This window comes from Oryx dammah, unplaced genomic scaffold, assembly GCF_014754425.2.
Source record: "Oryx dammah isolate SB20612 unplaced genomic scaffold, SCBI_Odam_1.1 HiC_scaffold_2, whole genome shotgun sequence".
NCBI classification, from domain to species: Eukaryota; Metazoa; Chordata; class Mammalia; order Artiodactyla; family Bovidae; genus Oryx; species Oryx dammah.
In genome coordinates, this window is record NW_024070186.1 from 29,472,888 (window position 1) to 29,490,498 (window position 17,611).

The 17,611-nt window shown below is 48.5% G+C and overlaps 1 protein-coding gene and 1 long non-coding RNA gene across 2 annotated transcripts in view; one reads left to right on the forward strand and one right to left on the reverse strand.

Annotated features, from left to right (window-relative positions):
* SPSB4 (splA/ryanodine receptor domain and SOCS box containing 4) overlaps positions 1-17,611 on the forward strand; it is an 88,982-nt gene that overhangs the window by 56,388 nt on the left and 14,983 nt on the right. The window lies entirely within an intron of this gene.
* Positions 5,071-6,895, reverse strand: LOC120857966. Its single transcript, XR_005719796.1, has 2 exons — positions 6,473-6,895; positions 5,071-5,354 (listed from the first exon to the last, which is right to left on the reverse strand). It is a non-coding gene; the product is annotated as an uncharacterized LOC120857966 (long non-coding RNA).

Below are 17,611 nucleotides of genomic sequence, written 5' to 3' on the forward strand. Positions count from 1 at the left end.
TACAGTCCATAGGGTTGCCAAGAGTCAGACCCGACTGAAGTTGACTTAGCAGGCACACCCGTAATTGCTTTACAATGTTGTTAGTTTCTGCTGTACAATGAAATGAATCAGCTGTGAGGTGGGTGAGGTGAAGTCGCTCAGTTGTGTCCAACTGTTTGCGACCACATGGACTATAGCCTACCAGGCTCCTCTGTCCATGGGATTTTCCAGGCAATAGCACTGGAGTGGATTGCCATTTCCTTCTCCAGGGGATCTTCCTGACCCAGGGATCGAACCAGGGTCTCCTGCATTATAGACAGACGCTTAACCATCTGAGCCACCAGGGAATCAGCTGTATGTATACATATATCCCCTTCCTCTTGGACCTCCCTTCCACCCCACCCGCACAGAGCACCAAACTGAGCTTCCTACACTATACAGCAGCTTCCCCCAGCTCTGTTTTACACGTGGTAGTGTATATTTGTCAGTGCTCATCCTCCAGTTCACCCCACCCTCCCCACCCCTCACCCTGAGAATCTTCTGTACTACCACACTGTGGGGACTGTTAGCCCACTGCTCACAGTTTCCCTGGTGGCTCAGAGGTTAAAGCATCTGCCTGCAATGCAGGAGACCTGGGTTCGATCCCTGGGTCAGGAAGATCCCCTGGAGAAGGAAATGGCAACCCACTCCAGTACTATTGCCTGGAAAATCCCATGGATGCTGGAGCCTGGTGGGCTGCAGTCCACGGGGTTGCAAAGAGTCGGACATGACTGAGTGATACTTACAGTTACAGTTACAACCCGCTGCTCACAGATGAGGTCAGGGAGCTCCCCGAGAAAGTAAATGGGGATTGTCCTGCAGACCCTCCTCACAGAGCAGAGAGGATTCTAGAAGGGCTTCAGAACCAAGGTGCATGATGGAGGGAATGACATGCACTGAGGTTGAAAAGCATCAGCCTTGAACAGCGAGCAGGTGGGCAGCCGCGGACATCCTGGAATTCCTGCAGGGCTTCCAGGGAGTTCTCACACCCCCTACAGACTCCATACAGTTTCACTGGTAGACGTGCCTCCCTTCCGCCTCTAATACGAAATGTCCTTTATCGAGTGTTTGCCATCTCATGCTGGGCACTTCAGTAGGTGCTGCCTTCATTCCTTCAGCTGAACACTCCTTCCTACTGAACACTGACTGCATGCTAGCCCTGGCGATACGGCAAGGAAATTCCTCACAGCAGCCCTGTCCAGAGTAGGAGTGAACCCATGGTTACAGAGGGGCTGTGGAGCTCAAAGAGGAGTGACTGGCAGAGACACGCATCTGAGACCTACACTGAGACACAGCAGAGCTGGGTTTCCCACAGGCCAGTCTGACTTCAAAGCCTGGTTTCACTCCCTGCTCATCAGAGTAAGAAAGAGGCAAGAAGTTGGTGAAGAAGAGACAATGTATGTAACCCGCCTATAATCTTTTGGTTTGTCCCGGAGGTTCAAGTTAATCATAATTTTATATGCTGATTATCTTTTGAGACAATGCTTTTATGTAAAAGCAAATCCACGAGGCCCGCTTCCTGCCACACAGAATGTGGTGACTCCATATCGCCACCTGGTGGCAGAGCCTTCTCATAGCGGGAAGAGAGATTTTGAAGAGCAAAGACAACCAGGCAACAGCTGCTGAGAGTGGGCGGGACTCCTTTTGGAAGTGAGAACCCACCGGCTCCAGTCCATCTCTGGACCCGCCCCGCTGGCGCTGAGCCGCTTCAGCTCTACGGACAGCAGATCTTTGGTTGTGCAGCTCCTGCATTAACTGGTATTCCTGGAGAGCCCCTCTAACAACAGATGTTCTCTGACTCCTCTCTCTTTTTAAAAATGATGGTGAAGTCGCTCAGTCGTGTCCGACTGTTTGCGACCCCGTGGACTGTAACCTACTAGGCTTCTCCGTCCATGGGATTCTCCAGGCAAGAATACTGGAGTGGATTGCCCTTTCCTTCTCCAGGGGATCTTCCCGACCCAGGGATCGAACCCGGGTCTCCCGCATTGGAGGCAGACGCTTTAACCTCTGAGCCACCAGGGAAGCTGTGTATATATTTATTTGGCTGCGCTAGGTCTTAGTTTTGGCATGTGGTATCTAGTTCCCTGACCAGGGATCAAACTCAGGCCCCCTGCATTGGTAGTTCAGAGTCTCAGCCACTGGACCACCAGGGAAGTCCCTGTTGTCTCTCTTATGTTGCATTAAACTTGAAAAAAAAAAAATGCTCAGGTTGTTTTTGAGGCACCAGAGGGGAAGCCGGTTTGGGCAAACAGGACTTTCTGGAGCCCTCAGGCCACTCTGTAAAGGTGGTACCTTTTCCTACAAGTGAGCAGCTTGGCCCCCTAAGGGCTTTCACTCTGGGATCCTCTCAGACTCCAGGCCATGATGAACATTGGGATACATGTGTCTTCTTCAGTTATGGTTTCCTCAGGGTATATGCCTGGAGAAGGCAATGGCACTCCACTCCAGTACTCTTGCCTGGAGAATCCCATGGACGGAGGAGCCTGGTGGGCTGCAGTCCATGGGGTCGCGAAGGGTCAGACACGACTGAGCAACTTCCCTTTCACTTTTCACTTTCATGCATTGGAGAAGAAAATGGCAACCCACTCCAGTGTTCTTGCCTGGAGAATCCCAGGGACAGGGGAGCCTGGTGGGCTGCCGTCTATGCGGTCGCACAGAGTTGGACACGACTGAAGCGACTTAGCAGCAGCAGCAGCAGGGTATATGCCAGTCAACCTTAAGGGAGACCAACCCTGAATATTCAATGGAAAGACTGATGCTGAAGCTGAATCTCCAGTATTTTGATCATCTGATGTGCACAGACAACTCACTGAAAAAATCCCTGATGCTGGGAAAGACCAACGGCAGAAGAAGAAGAGGGTGTCAGAGGATGAGATGGCTGGACAGCGTCACCGATGCAATGGACATGAACTTGGGCAAACTCCAGGAGATGGTGAGGGACAGGGAGGCCTGGTGTGCTGCAGTCCGTGGGCTGGCAAAGAGTCAGACTGGCTAACTGAGCAACAGGGTATATGCTCAGTAGTGGGATTGTTGGGTCATATGGTAGTTTTATTCCTAGTTTTTTAGGGAATCTCCATACTGTCTTCCATAGTGGCTGTATCAGTTTGCATTCCCACCAACAATGCAAGAGGATTCCCTTTGCTTCACACCCTCTCCAGCATTTACTGTTTGTAGATTGTTTGATGATGGCCATTCTGACCTGTGTGAGGCGATACCTTGGTGTATTTTTGTTTTGCATTTCTCTAATAATGAACAATGTTGAGTGTCTTTTCATGTGTTTATTAGCCATCTGTATATCTTCTTTGGAGAGATGTCTGTTTAGATCTTCTTTTTAATTGGGTTGTTTGTTTTTCTGGTTTTGAGCTGCATGAGCTGCTTATATATTTTGGAGATCAATCTTTTGGCAGTTGTTTGGTTTGCTTTATTTAATAATGTGCTTTTATCACCGTGACTACTCCTGGGGTGAATCTGGCTTCAACTTCACCTGTATCCAGGGTTCAGACACTGTCACCAGGATTTAGATTGGGTTTCTATTTCTCAGCCTGATCCTGAGTGGCCTCAGCCTGCAGCAGCTTGAAACAGGATCTCAATTTCCCAACCAGAGATGGAAGTCAGGCTGCATCAGTGAGAGCGGTCAATCCTAACCACTAGAGCACCAGGGACAGTGGCCAGTGACAAGCCCCTGGCCCAGCAGCTTTGGAGAAATGAATTTCCACAAAGAGGTGGAAAGGAGCAAAACAAGTAAAGTGTTTATTAGGAGGGAAAAAAAGAGTACTTGTGAATAGACACACATGGGCGACTCAGAAAGTCATGTGCTGGTGGTAGTTTAAATCACTTATATGGGGCATTTCTTCTGGATTTCCTTTGGCCAGTCATCTTACTTTGGTTATGAGTCCATGTGTGGTTTAACTCATGGTCCTCACCTGTGTGTGTGCATCTCTTAGCCAAGATGAATTCTAGTTAAGAGGCCTGTGGGGAGTTTGACATCACTTACTATGGGATGATGCCCTCTCCCTTGTTGACCTCAAAGGGCTTCCCAGGTGGTGCTAGTGGTAAAGAATTACTAATGCAGGAAACATAATAGACGCAGGTTCGATCCCTGGGTGGGGAAGATCCCCTGGAGAAGGAAATGGCAACCCACTCCAGTATTCTTGCCTGGGAAATCCCATGGACAGAGGAGCCTGGCAGGCCGCAGTCCACGGGGTCACAAAGACTGGAATTTGACTGTAGCAGCTTAGCCTTTCGGCACATGTGTAGTTGGGAAGGTCTCCCTCACCTCGAGAAGGAGAATGTGTGCTCTTTTTATCCTGTAGGGCTTCCCAGGTGGCAGTAGTGGTAAGGAATCTGCCTGACAGTGAAAGAGATGCCAGGCACAGGTTGATCCATGGGTAGGAAAGATTCCCGGAGAAGGAAATGGCAAGTCACTCCAGTATTCCTGTCTAAAAATTCCATGCACAGCTGCAGTCCCTGGGGCTGCAAAGAGTCTGACACAGCTGAGCACTTAGCACCTTTATCTTTTATCTGGACAGGACTCAGCTCCTCCTTGTTCTTGCTATTATCTTTATCTTGGAGTATCTATCCTCAGGGGACAAACTCCAGCTGCTCAGCCTGGGGCCCAGCTATGTCTTGTCTCAAGCCCTTCTTCCTTCAAGCCTTAGGGGTGTCTTCTGTGGCTTTAGGTCTTCATACTCTCAACCTACATGAAAAGACTCAACCTACGTGAAAAGTAAAGACAGCGATTCCACATCAGTGCCACAGAGCGTCATCTCTCAGCCCTTCCTACACACTTTCTGGACGGAGGCCCCATGGTTGGGCTCTTCTTTCTAGGGTCCCAAAACAACCACAGGAGCCCCTTGGGGGCACCCCTTCCCTCCTGATCCAGCATGCTTATGCCCTGGAATGCATTCTGATTGGCTCCATTTGGGTCACATGACCATCCCTCAACCAATCACATGGCCACTGGATTGGAATGTGCTGACTGTCTCAGCCCCTGTCAAAGGCTCCAGCCATGGGGCTGGGAGGGGGCCAAGTCTCAGAAACAAACACACTCCACAAGGGAATCCAAAGATGTTTTACTAAAGGAGGAAATAAAGAATGCTGGAGGCAAAACCATCAGAAATCCATTAGTAACTAACATAAGGGTTAGTAGAATGAAGGTTTACAAATGATTGATCTTTCAGATAAATCAGGGTCATTATCGGAGCTGTCTTTCCGATAGCATCACTTCATTCCGCCTGGGAAGTTTCTTTTGGTAACAACTGTATCCCGTCCTCTCCTGCTGCCATTCACAGAGGACAGTCACTCTGAAGACAGATTTCAGTGGTGACTTCAGAGACCTGAAAGAAGAAAGGTGTTTCCTTGGGGTTTCAGGATTTACACGTGGGCCTTGCAAGAGAATATCTTGGACTTTCCTGTAGCTCAAACGGTAGCTCAATGCAGGAGACCAGGGTTCAATACCTGGGTCAGGAAGATCCTCTGGAGAAGGGAATGGCAACCCACTCCAGTATTCTTGCCTGGAGAATCCCATTGACAGAGAAACCTGGAGGGCTACAGTCCATGTGGTCTCAAAGAGTCAGACACGCCTGAGTGACTAACGCACATACCTGCATGTGAATATCTTGCTATAACTATTGGAGCTTCCTCACATATCCTCCTCTGTTCTCGGATGTTCACTGGGAGACTTGTTTATCTGGAGCGGGCTTCTCTCACTGTTCTGCCCTTCTTGGGCTGATGTTTAAATTCCACATAGAAAATATAAAATAAAATTCCAGATAGAGTTCCAAATAGGCAAGGCTTTAGGGACCTGGTCCAAGCCCCCTCCACTGGTATAGATGGGGACCAGAGAGGATCAGGGGGACCCTGGGCTAAGTCCCTCATGGGACTGTGGATGGGACCAGTGAGGGTCAGGGCCTTGCTGAGTTTCTCCAGGCAGTTAAATTGCAGAGCCAAGACACTCCCTGGGAGTGCTTTCTCTGGGGTGCCTCCTTAGCATGGGATTCCTGAGCGTGCAGGCAGGAAGGCAACTGAAGTGAAGGCCTGGATGACACCTTTGTGGTGAACAGTCCACAGAATCAGTTTTCCCCAATCAGGTAGAATAGTGGGCAGGCCCCTCACAGTGGTGTTGCCGGTACCTCTACTGCTAGTACTTCTTCCTACAGCTTCCCAGATGGCGCTAATGGTGAAGAGTCCATCTGTCAAGGCAGGAGACATGAGATGCAGGTTCAGTCCCTGGGTTAGGAAGGTCCCCTGGAGGAGGACATGGCAACCCACTCCAGTATTCTTGCCTGGAGAATCCCATGGGCAGAGGATCCTGGAGGACTACAGTCCATGGGGTCACAAGCACACATACTAAATATATTCATGAGGCTTAATTAAAACAATAACGGTAAGTCCCCTGCCCACCCGTTTCCAGCCACCCTCCCCAGAAGCAACCAGCGCTTGTCAGATTTCTCACATTTTCTTCTGAGATATTTTTCCAAACGACACAAACAGCAGCATTCCCCTCGCTGCTGCCGTGCACCCTGCTTTCTTCACTGCCTGGATCTTAGAGGTGACTCAGCGCACGATGAGCTTCTTCCTTCTTCTTGATGCTGGTGGGAGTTCCGATGCCCCGCTCGTGCATTTAGAGTTTAGACACCTTTCGCGCCCCCTCCTGTTAGTGGAGAAGGCCAGAGGCCTAGAGGGTGGAAAGCTCCCTCCTCCCCCACCTCTCCCAGCTGTCTAGCGACTGATTCAGGACTGAAACTCAAATTTTCTGCCCTCCCGTCTACCAAGGGCCAGCCAGGCCCACCTCTCTGCCTCTCCGGCCCTCATTTGTTAGACCAGCGATTGGAAAGGGGTGTGGGTGAGGCTGCCGTTTGGGGCGGTCATTATAGACCATTGGTGGACATAGCGCCACCTCTTACGGCGTGGTTCCAGACTTCCTAGGAACCTTCAGCTGTGTGCCCTCCCCTCCGCGTGTCCCTTCGCCTCCTCCTTCCTACCTTTGCGACAGCAGCCCCGCGTCCAGCCTCTGCCCCAACCTTGGCTTAGCAACTGGTCACTATGACAACGCGGGCCTTCCTTCCCAAAGTGGCGTTCCAGGTATTTTATTTTGAGCCCCAATTAAGCAGGGCAAGCTGCCGGCTGGGAGCGAAGCAGGGAAGTGTGTTTTATGGCCTGTGAGAGAGCCCAGGTGCTATTTATAGCTCCTTAATCGGCGTTGCTAAATGGGGTCTTAATACAAGTCCTGAGGCAACTGCGCAATCTCATCACGGAGAATCTCCTCCCCGCAGCCTCTCTCCCTCCATCTGGCAGTCCTTCTGGGAGGCACCGATGCCTCCTCTGTGCTCAGCAGCTGTCAGCAGGCTGCCTGGCCCTCCTGACCCCTTCTCGACACAGGCGGGCCCTTACGGCCTTTGGGGATATTGGGTCCACAGCTGTCACTTCCATAAGGAACCTGGAGTCCTTGTGCAGCTGTTTGTCTCAGGGCTGGGATTCTGTCCCCACCCCACCCCCTACCCCCCAACCCCCACATCGCCCCATCCTCTCATCAATTCCGTGGGTAGATCAGGGACACCTATGACTCAAAACATCAGCTGCTGCTGCTAAGTTGCTTCAGTCGTGTCCAACTCTGTGTGACCCCATAGACAGCAGCCTACCAGGCTCCCCCGTCCCTGAGATCCTCCAGGCAAGAACACTGGAGTGGGTTGCCATTTCCTTCTCCAATGCATGAAAGTGATGTTGCTCAGTCGTGTCCAACTCTTAACGACCCCATGGACTGCAGCCCACCAGGCTCCTCCGTCCATGGGATTCTCTAGGCAAGAGTCCTGGAGTGGGGTGCCATTGCCTTTTTCTCAAAACATCAGAAACATCCACAAAATCTTTTCCATGCATACCTCATGGGTTAACAGTCATTTCAGTTATTTAAAAGGAGCAAGGTAGCTATTACTGCCTCCACCCACTCCCTCCCTCCCCCGAACCGTTCTTTACCCCAGGGGAATTCATGCCCAGCGTGGGAAAAGGAGTCAGCTAACGTCATTGCCAGGCACCACTAGGAGCTTTACTTGTGCCACCTGATTCAGGCTTCACACCGGTTGTTTATAGAGAAGGAGCCTGTACCAGTCAGGATGGGCCAGGTCTTGCTGCTGTAATAGACAAGCCTCAAGTCGCTAATGTCAAACAACCAAGATTTATTTGTCTTTGCCCTTGTGCATGCTCATCCCTGGTCTCCTGGAAGCTCTATTCTGCAAAGTCTGTGTCCTCACTTCAGGTCCAGGGCAGAAAGAACAGCCCCTAATGGCACTTCTACTTGTTAGCCAAAGTAAGACTCATGGTTGCACCTAACTTCAGTGAGTGGGGAAGGGCATGGTGACCCTGTACGCGGAGGATGAGAGCTAGAAAATTTGAGAACAGTCCTCTAACAACCTCTGGAGAAGTCAAGGGGTCAGGGTGAAGCGATTTATCAGATCCCACAGCTCGTAAGTGGCAGAAGAGGGAGCTGAGCACTCAGCTATTTCTCCCAGAAGTCTGTGCTGTTTCTCCATGTTTAGATGTGGGCTCTCAAGTCAGACCTATGGCTTAAATCCTATCTCCAGCACTCACCAGCTCACCCTTGCTCAGCAAGCCACTCCTGCACTTAGAGCCTCATTTCTCTGTCAGATGAAGATGCTAGCACAGGGCGATGTTCTGAAAACACAAAACTTCATTTCTAAGTTTAGGGCAAACTCCTTTGACAGGCCAGATCAACCGGCACTGATGTGAGGCTATTTTTAGTCATTTCTTATTTCACTCAGTGTGAATATTCGTAGGTTTTGCTGTAGAAATATCAGCATGTGTGCAGCAAGCACTGCCCTAGTCCCCTGGGATGTTAGGCAACAAGTGGCATGTGCCACCTAATTACTAAACTCTGGAACTTTCTGAATTCCCAAACCACCTGTCCCAGGGTTTTGGATAAGGGACTACAGATCCGTCACACCTCCCTCAAGGGGTTGTCGTGAGCATGAAGGGAGAATGTGTGAGCATGTGCCAGAAATTTGGAGCACAGGCCCAGCACACATTCGGCGCACAGGCACCAGGGTTACACTGGGTCACTAGGTTGCACTGATGAGGCAGGAAAGAGCTGAAACCAAAGCAGGAGTATAGTGGGTGCTCCTGTTAGCACATGATTGAAATCACTCCATCACCCTGCTCCTGAGCATTCTGTCCTAGTCAGCAGAGGTTCTTTAGGACCTCACAGATCCTTAAGTGTGCTTGTGGAAAGATTCACGCTAACAGCAAATAGGATGCTTGTGCAGGTCCCCGGAAAAGACAACATACTTCATAAATCCAAGGTATTGTTCTCACACATTAAATTAAAAGCAAAGGGTGTGCTTTTGCCAGCCATGGGATGAGAGTCTGAGGTTTTGTCTTATCACTCCTTAGTATCTCACTCAGAATCGTTGACTTTGCAAGAAGGTTCCAAAACCCTATTTCTCCAAAGTTCCCAAGGCCTCACCTTAAGGTTGGAAACTGGGACCTCACCCTCCAAGCAGCTTCCTTTCTATCTGCTAAATAGACTGGGGTTCTATGTAAAGTTTCATTTGGCAAAAGGATTCTCGTGGTTTGGCAAAGAGACCTGCCCTTCTGCTTCACAGAGGCTGAAAACTGTCCTCGTGTATGCCTCTTAGACTTGGGTTAAAACTGCCTGGGTTGGAATCTCAACTCACTAGTTGTGTGACCTTGGCGTGTTATTGTCCCCCTGTGATACACTTGCCTCATCTATAAAAGAAAACATTGATGATTGTGGGAATTAAATAAGTTAATTTATGAAAGTTCTTAAAATAGTGCCTGGTATAGTACACACACTAGAAATGCTGTTATTATTATTATATATGTTATTATGTTATTAACATCACAATGAGTTTGTGGCAGAGTCAAGTTTTTGAAACTAAGAAGTGGTGAGGATATGGAGAAATTGCTGATGGGAATGTACAGCAATGCAGCTGCCATAGAAAACAGTCTAGCGGTTCCTCAAGAAGTTAAACATGGAATCAACGTGACCCAGCAATTCCACTTCCAGGTGGATGTGTGTGCGTGTGTGTGTGCATGCGTGCTAAGTCGCTTCGGTCGTGTCCAACTCTTTGTGACCCCATGGACTGTAGCCTGCCAGCCTCCTCTATCCATGGAGATTCCCCAGGCAAGAATACTGTGGTAGATTGCCATGCCCTTCTCCAGGGGATCTTCCTGACCTAGATATTGAACTCACATCTCTTATGTCTCCTGCATTAGCAGGCGGGTTCCTTACCACTAGCGAGCGCCACCTGGGAAGCTCTAGGTGTATACCTGAAAGAAATACAAACAGATTCTTAAACAGATAGATACTTATACACTGATACTCACAGAAGCACCGATCACAATAGCCAAAAGATGAATACACCCCAAAACGTCCATCAGTGGATGAGTGGGTATGGGTCTATCATACAGTGGAATATTATCAATATTTATCCATTAAAAGGAGTGAAATTCTGATACATGTTGCAACATAGATGAACCTCACATACATTATGCTGACTGAAGAAAGCCAGATACAGAAATCACATATTGTATGATCCCGTTTAACAGAATAGATCAGTTCATAGAAAAAGAAGGCAGATTAGTGATACCCAGGGACTCGGGGAAGGAGGACTGTGGAGGAAATGCCTAATGGACACAGGGTTTCCTTTGAGGGTAATGAGAAGGGTGTGAAACGAGACAGAGGTGGTGGTTGCATAACACTGTGAATGTGCTAAATGCCGCTGAGTCACTTTTAAATGGTTCCTTTTGTGTTACGGAAAAGTGTTAGTCCTTTAGTCTTGTCCGACTCTTTGCAGCCCCTGGACTGGATTCCTCCAGGCTGCTCTGTCCATGAGATTTTCCAGCCAAGAATATTGGAGTGGGTTCCAATTCGTACTCGAATGTTATGCAAACTTCTCCTTAATTAAAAAAATAAAATTCAGTGCAAGGAAGTTGTCCCCAGGCTTCAATCAACAGGCTAGCTGTGTGCATGCAGGAAATATCCCAGGGGTGAACTTAATCACTGTGAGCATGGTACAGGGAAAGCACCTTTCACTTCCCAAGACCCCCAGGAAGCTGTGCACTTCTCAGATTGAGGGCGTCTGACTCATTTCCAACTCTCCAGCACCTGGTCTGGCACACAGCAGTTCCTCAAGAAACACAGGATTCCTGAGGATCATCAACAAAAACAGAATGCACATCAGTCTGCCCGCCCCACCCTCTGTGAAGTTTTGTGTTAGCAGCTCAGCCTCGGTGCTTGTTTTCCTCACTGAGAAATAACCCAGGACATGGTACCATGTCTATACTCACTGTGTCGGCCCAATGAGATGATACATCTAGGCTTCATGTGGCCGGACCAGGCTAGGCTCAGCCCAGAGGCAGGGCTCAGCAGAGGGCAGCTGCTACTTGCCTTAGGTTATTATTATTGTTATTTAAATCGGGGAAGAAGTCTTTTAGTTCCCCACCTTGCAGTCAGTTCAGTTCAGTCACTCAGTCGTGTCCGATTCTTTGCGACCCCAGGAATCGCAGCATGCCAGGCCTCCCTGTCCATCACCAACTCCTGGAGTTCACTCAAACTCATGCCCATTGAGTCGGTGATACCATCCAGCCATCTCATCCTCTGTTGTCCCCTTCTCCTGCCCCCAATCCTTCCCAGCATCAGGGTCTTTTCCAATGAGTCAACTCCTCGCATGAGGTGGCCAAAGTACTGGAGTTTCAGCTTTAGCATCAATCCTTCCAAAGAACACCCAGGACTGATCTTTAGGATGGACTGGTTGGATCTCCTTGCAGTTCAAGGGACTCTCAAGAGTCTTCTCCAACACCACAGTTCAAACGCATCAATTCTTCGGTGCTCAGCTTTCTTCACAGTCCAACTCTCACATCCATACCTGACCACTGGAAAAACCATAGCCTTGACTAGACGGACCTTTGTTGGCGAAGTAATATCTCTGCTTTCAATATACTATCTAAGTTGGTCATAACTTTCCTTCCAAGGAGTAAACGTCTTTTAATTTCATGGCTGCAATCACCATCTGCAGCGATTTTGGAGCCCAAAAAATAAAGTCTGACACTGTTTCCACTGTTTCCCCATCTATTTCCCATGAAGTGATGGGACCAGATGCCATGATCTTCGTTTTCTGAATGTTGAGGTTTAAGCCAACTTTTCACTCTCCTCTTTCACTTTCATCAAGAGGCTTTTTAGTTACTCTTCACTTTCTGCCATAAGGGTGGTGTCCTCTGCATATCTGAGTTTATTGATATTTCTCCCGGCAATCTTGATTCCAGCTTGTGCTTCTTCCAGCCCATCGTTTCTCATGATGTACTCTGCATAGAAGTTAAATAAGCAGGGTGACAAAATACAGCCTTGACGTACTCCTTTTCCTATTTGGGACCAGTCTGTTGTTCCATGTCCAGTTCTAACTGTTGCTTCCTGCATACAGATTTCTGCATACAGATTTCTCAAGAGGCAGGTCAGGTGGTCTGGTATTCCCATCTCTCTCAGAATTTTCCACAGTTGATTGTGATCCACACAGTCAAAGGCTTTGGCATAGTCAAGAAAGCAGAAATAGATGTTTTTCTGGAACTCTCTTGCTTTTTCCATGATCCAGCGGATGTTGGCAGTTTGATCTCTGGTTCCTCTGCCTTTTCTAAAACCAGCTTGAACATCTGGAAGTTCACGGTTCACGTATTGCTGAAGCCTGGGCTTGGAGAATTTTGAGCATTACTTTCCTAGCGTGTGAGATGAGTGCAATTGTGCAGTAGTTTGACCATTCTTTGCATTGCCTTTTTTGGGGATTGGAATGAAAACTGACCTTTTCCAGTCTTGTGGCCACTGCTGAGTTTTCCAAAGTTGCTGACATATTGAGTGCAGCACTTTCACAACATCATCTTTCAGGATTTGAAATAGCTCAACTGGAATTCCATCACCTCCACTAGCTTTGTTCATAGTGATGCTTTCTAAGGCCCACTTGACTTCACATTCCAGGATGTCTGGCTCTAGGTGAATGATCACACCATCGTAGCATATAACCTTGTGTAAGTTTAAGAGTCAAATGTGTTCCTCTGGTACACTTAAGTATCACAAAATGGTTGCCACGGTAGCGTCAGGAGACACGTCCATCACCTCATATAATTTGTTGTTGTTGTTGTTCAGTCCCTAAGCCATGTCCAGCTCTTTGCAGCCTCATGGACTGCAGCACTCCAGGCCTCCCTGTCCTTTACTATCTCCTGGAGTTTGCTCAGGTTCATATCCATTGAGTCAGTGATGCTAACCATCTCATCCTCTGCTTCCCTCTTCTCCTTTTGCTTTGGTCTTTCCCAACATCAGGATTCTTTCCAATGAGTTGGCACTTCACATCAGGTGGCCAAAGTATCAGAGGTTCAGCTTCAGCATCAGTCCTTCCAATGACCATTCAGGGTTGATTTCCTTGAGGATTGACTGGTTTGATATCCTTGCTGACCAAGGGCCTCTCAAGAGTCTTCTCCAGCACCACAGTTCAAAAACATCAATTCTTTGGCACTCAGTCTTCTTTATGGTCCAACTCTCTGTCTAGGTTTGTCATAGCTTTCTGTCCAAGGAGCAAGTGTCTTTTAATTTCATGGCTGTAATCACCATCCTCAGTGATTTTGGAGTCCAAGAAAATCTGTCATAGCTTTTCCCTTTCTAATTGCCATGAAGTTTTTGCCATCACCTCATATAATTGCCATTTCTTATTTGTACATTTGAGATCTATCCCCTAGCAACTTGCAAGATTATTAATAACTTTATTAATACTGTATTAATAATATGATATTATTAGATTGTTATTATTATCCAAGGTCAAGGGGATCTGGTTTTGCCATATCTTGAACTAAGAGATTTTTCTGCATTTTTCTCAGCTCACAATCAAAAAGTTGATTTTGTCCATCATTTTTCTCTACAAATATGTTTTTGTTCCTAACCCTCTACTATCTGCCACTCCTTGTCTGAAGTAAAATAAGAAATAAGAAGTCTGATTTTACAGGAAAATGAGTATTATAGGCGGCTTATACCCAACGCAGAAGCGTTCTGGGCACTGAGGGGTGTCTTGTGAGGAACACAGACTCTGGAGCCCACGGCTCTGCCTATTCCAAGAAGGCATGGGCCCTCTCTGCATTTCAGCCTCCTTGGCTCCAGTGTGGGCACACAGGGCATGTGCAGAGGTGCTGAGGACTAACCAGCCTACCCAAGGGCAGTACTCGCACAGCACCTGCGGCGTGAACGCCGTATTTGCTGTAGTGGTGGTGGTACCAGTACCATCCTCCAGTGGGGGTCTTTGCAGTACCCCCGACTCCTGTCGTCCTCACTCTGGCACACATCAGCCTGGTACCCACATGGAGAACTGGAGAGGAAGAGGGAATGGGTGTGTCTGGTGAGATTTGCCCAGTCTGGACTCTCAAAATCCACGCTGAGACCGCAGAGAGAAAACGGGTTTTTGTGAAGCTCGGGTTCGCTTGTTTGTTTTTACATATAGTTGTGGATATTATGGCCATGGATGGACAGTGAGCAAATTCCTGGGTCCACTGGAGTTTGTGCGTCTGTGGTTGGATCAGACCTCTGGCAGGCCATGGGGGATGAGCTGCCCCGAGTGGCAGGTCCCAACTTCCCATCACCATGGTAGATAAGCTTCACTCGGCAGTAGAGGTGACGCTGCCAGTCTAGGGCTGTGTCTGGGCCTAGAAATATTTTGTGTGGCCATACTAAATTACAGTAACTCAGAAATGTTACATAAAAATTTTGAATTCTTGGCTTTTTTGGAAAGGGCAGGGAATCTGGTAACAGGGGCCCACAATCCTGCTGGGAGCTGAGGTCTGAGCTGAGCAGTGGCCCCTGGTGTGTGTGTCTCTGGTGTCTGTGGGTGCCACCACTCTCCCCCTGCCCACCGCGTCCATCTGCTGCACACTGGCCACTTAGGGTACCTGCCTGGCCGTGAGGCATTGGAGTTTGCAGCCTCTGGTTTAAAACACAGATGTGCTTATGATACTAGAAGTGGTTTTCATTCATGCGCTGGTGGTCATTAGCTTTTTAAAAAGTTGTTTAAAAACAAGAAGTCATTTGCCTTCAAACTAGAAGTAGAAATAGAGTGGTCGTTTCTAAATTTACTAGCTATTTTCCCTTATCAGGGTTCTTTACATACTGAAAGTATTCATTTGCAGATCTCATCATTTACCACTTCTTAGTAGACACAATCTTCTTCTTCCAGAGCTAACCCATAAACACGGGATTCCTCTTGAGTCTAACTGGATCTTTTGACTAAGGGAGAGGGGAGCCAGGGTGAGAAACCTCGGCAGACTCCATCCAAGAATTCAGTGTACTCATCAGTTTCACTTAGCTTAAGAAAAACAAGCTCCCCCCATCCTCCTCTGGGCCTGTTTCTGAGCTCACACTGGGAAAGGTCAAATAAACACAATAAATCCATTAGATGGCCTTCATATTAAGCCCCTGGGGCTGATGCTGTTTAGCAAGAGGCTGAAGTGATGCCGTTTCCCAAGTGGAAGGAAGTTGGCCTGACCTTGGCGATTTGCTAGAAAACAGGAGACAACTGTGCCAGTTGGCCTGAGTCGTTGGGAGGAGCGTAGTCCCAGGGCTGCGTGGGAAGGGGTGGGTGGTTCTGTGGTTGGACCTGGAACGGGGAGGCCCCCTCGTGTGGTCTGCACCTGTTTCCTTCTCCTCTCCAAGGTCTGCAGGCCAAATCCCAGACAGAACCAGGTAGATTGGGCAGCCCATTAGTAATTGACCCCATAGGCGGAGCCCCTCACCTGGGCCACCTCATAGCTTACCTGCCAGCCAGGGCTGGACTTTGTTGGGCCAGGGGCCCATCACTGGTCCATTCAGGGACCTCTAGTGCACAGACAACAAGCTAGCACCACCGCCTGGAGCTAGGACCCTGGCCAGCTGGGCCAGGGTCTGGGGCTTGGGGCGGGGGAGCACTGCCACCGAGCGATGGAATCAGCAGGGCTGCATTTCCAGTGCAGACTCACGCCACCTCCCAGGAGAGTTTGACTACAGAACGTGCCCCGAACCACACTGCCTGACTTCCAGTCCCATTTTCACCACTTAACTGCGGCTTTCAGCCAGTTACTCTGGGCTTTGGTTTCCTCAGTCTATAAATGGGCTCTCATGATAGTAGCTGCCTCACTGGGTCATAGTGAGGAGTACGTATAGTAAGATACAAAGTCCTTGGGACATCTCATGGCATAGGAAGTGCTAGGTAGGTTCTTTCTCTGACTGTTCATAACTATGATTATTTCCAAAAGTCCAACCAAAGGGCCCAATAAGAACACCAAGATGGGATTTGAAAACCTACCAATATTTATGATTCTGATGAAAAGACTGGAAGGAACATCCCCCAGAGTAGAAGAGGCTGATGGACAGGGCTGGATCAGGGTCTCCTGGGGCTGGATCTAATGCACTGGCTGCGCGGGCCTGCTCAGACCTCTGGTCGGAATTATCTGTGGCTGTCGACATGCAGGCATCCCACATGAGGTGTCAGAGCCTAAGCTCACCACACCAGCTGCCTCTTTTTTTTTTTTTCACTTTGTCCTGAAGGTCTAACTGCTCTGAAAACAAATATATGACCCAGATATGCCAGGCCCTATGCTGGGCACCTCTGCCACCCTCTCATCCTCCCCCTGCTCCCCCGTGAGGCAAGGGTTGTCACCCCTCTACAAAGGAAGCGTCTGCCATGTGAGACCAGAATTAACTCCACATTTTCTCACCCCAGACCTGTGCTTCTCCTTTCTAGTGAAGTGATGTCTTCTCCCGAGCTATACTACATTCTCAGCAGGCAAGAGTGTAACTACCCGTCAACTAGAATTTAACTGTAATTCATCTTCTAGCCAAGCTCTCATTTGAGCCAGACTGAGGCCAACTTGTGATTTTCCTCATTAACTTTTGCCCTTTCTCCTTTTTTTGTTTTTAACAACTTCTGATGGGCTTCTTGGGTGGTGCTAGTGGTAAAGGACCCGCCTGCCAATGCAGGAGACAAAGAGACGGCGGGGGTTTGATCCCCGGCTTGAGAAGATTTCCTGGAGGAGGGCAACCCAGTCCAGTATTCTTGCCTGGAGGATCCCATGGATGGAAGAGCCTGGCGGGTTATAGTCAATAGGGTTGCAAAGAGCTGGACACAACTGAAGCAATTTAGCACGCACACACGAACTTCTGATATACAGCATTACCATTCGTTTGTTTACTATTAAACATAACCTCTGGTTGCAATACACTATCATCATTGATCCTGTGCATAGCCTTCTTTCATTCTGCTTTGGTGATTCCTATATTTCTTTCTCTCTAATTTAATGCCACCATGAATCCATCAGCCAACTTAGGACTAGAACATTGACAACCAGGCACCTCTGTGCCTCCCTGGTCCAGCCTTGCCAACCCCCACACTCTGCCTCAAAGCCACCACTCCCGAATTTTGTATTTCCCCTTCCTTGTAGATTTTTTTAGACACATATGGCATGTGTCTAGATAATGCCTTGTTTAATTTAGTTCTCAGACTTTCTAGTTTGCCCCTTCTGTTCCCCTGCCACACTGTGTTCATTACAATGTGAGTAGTGA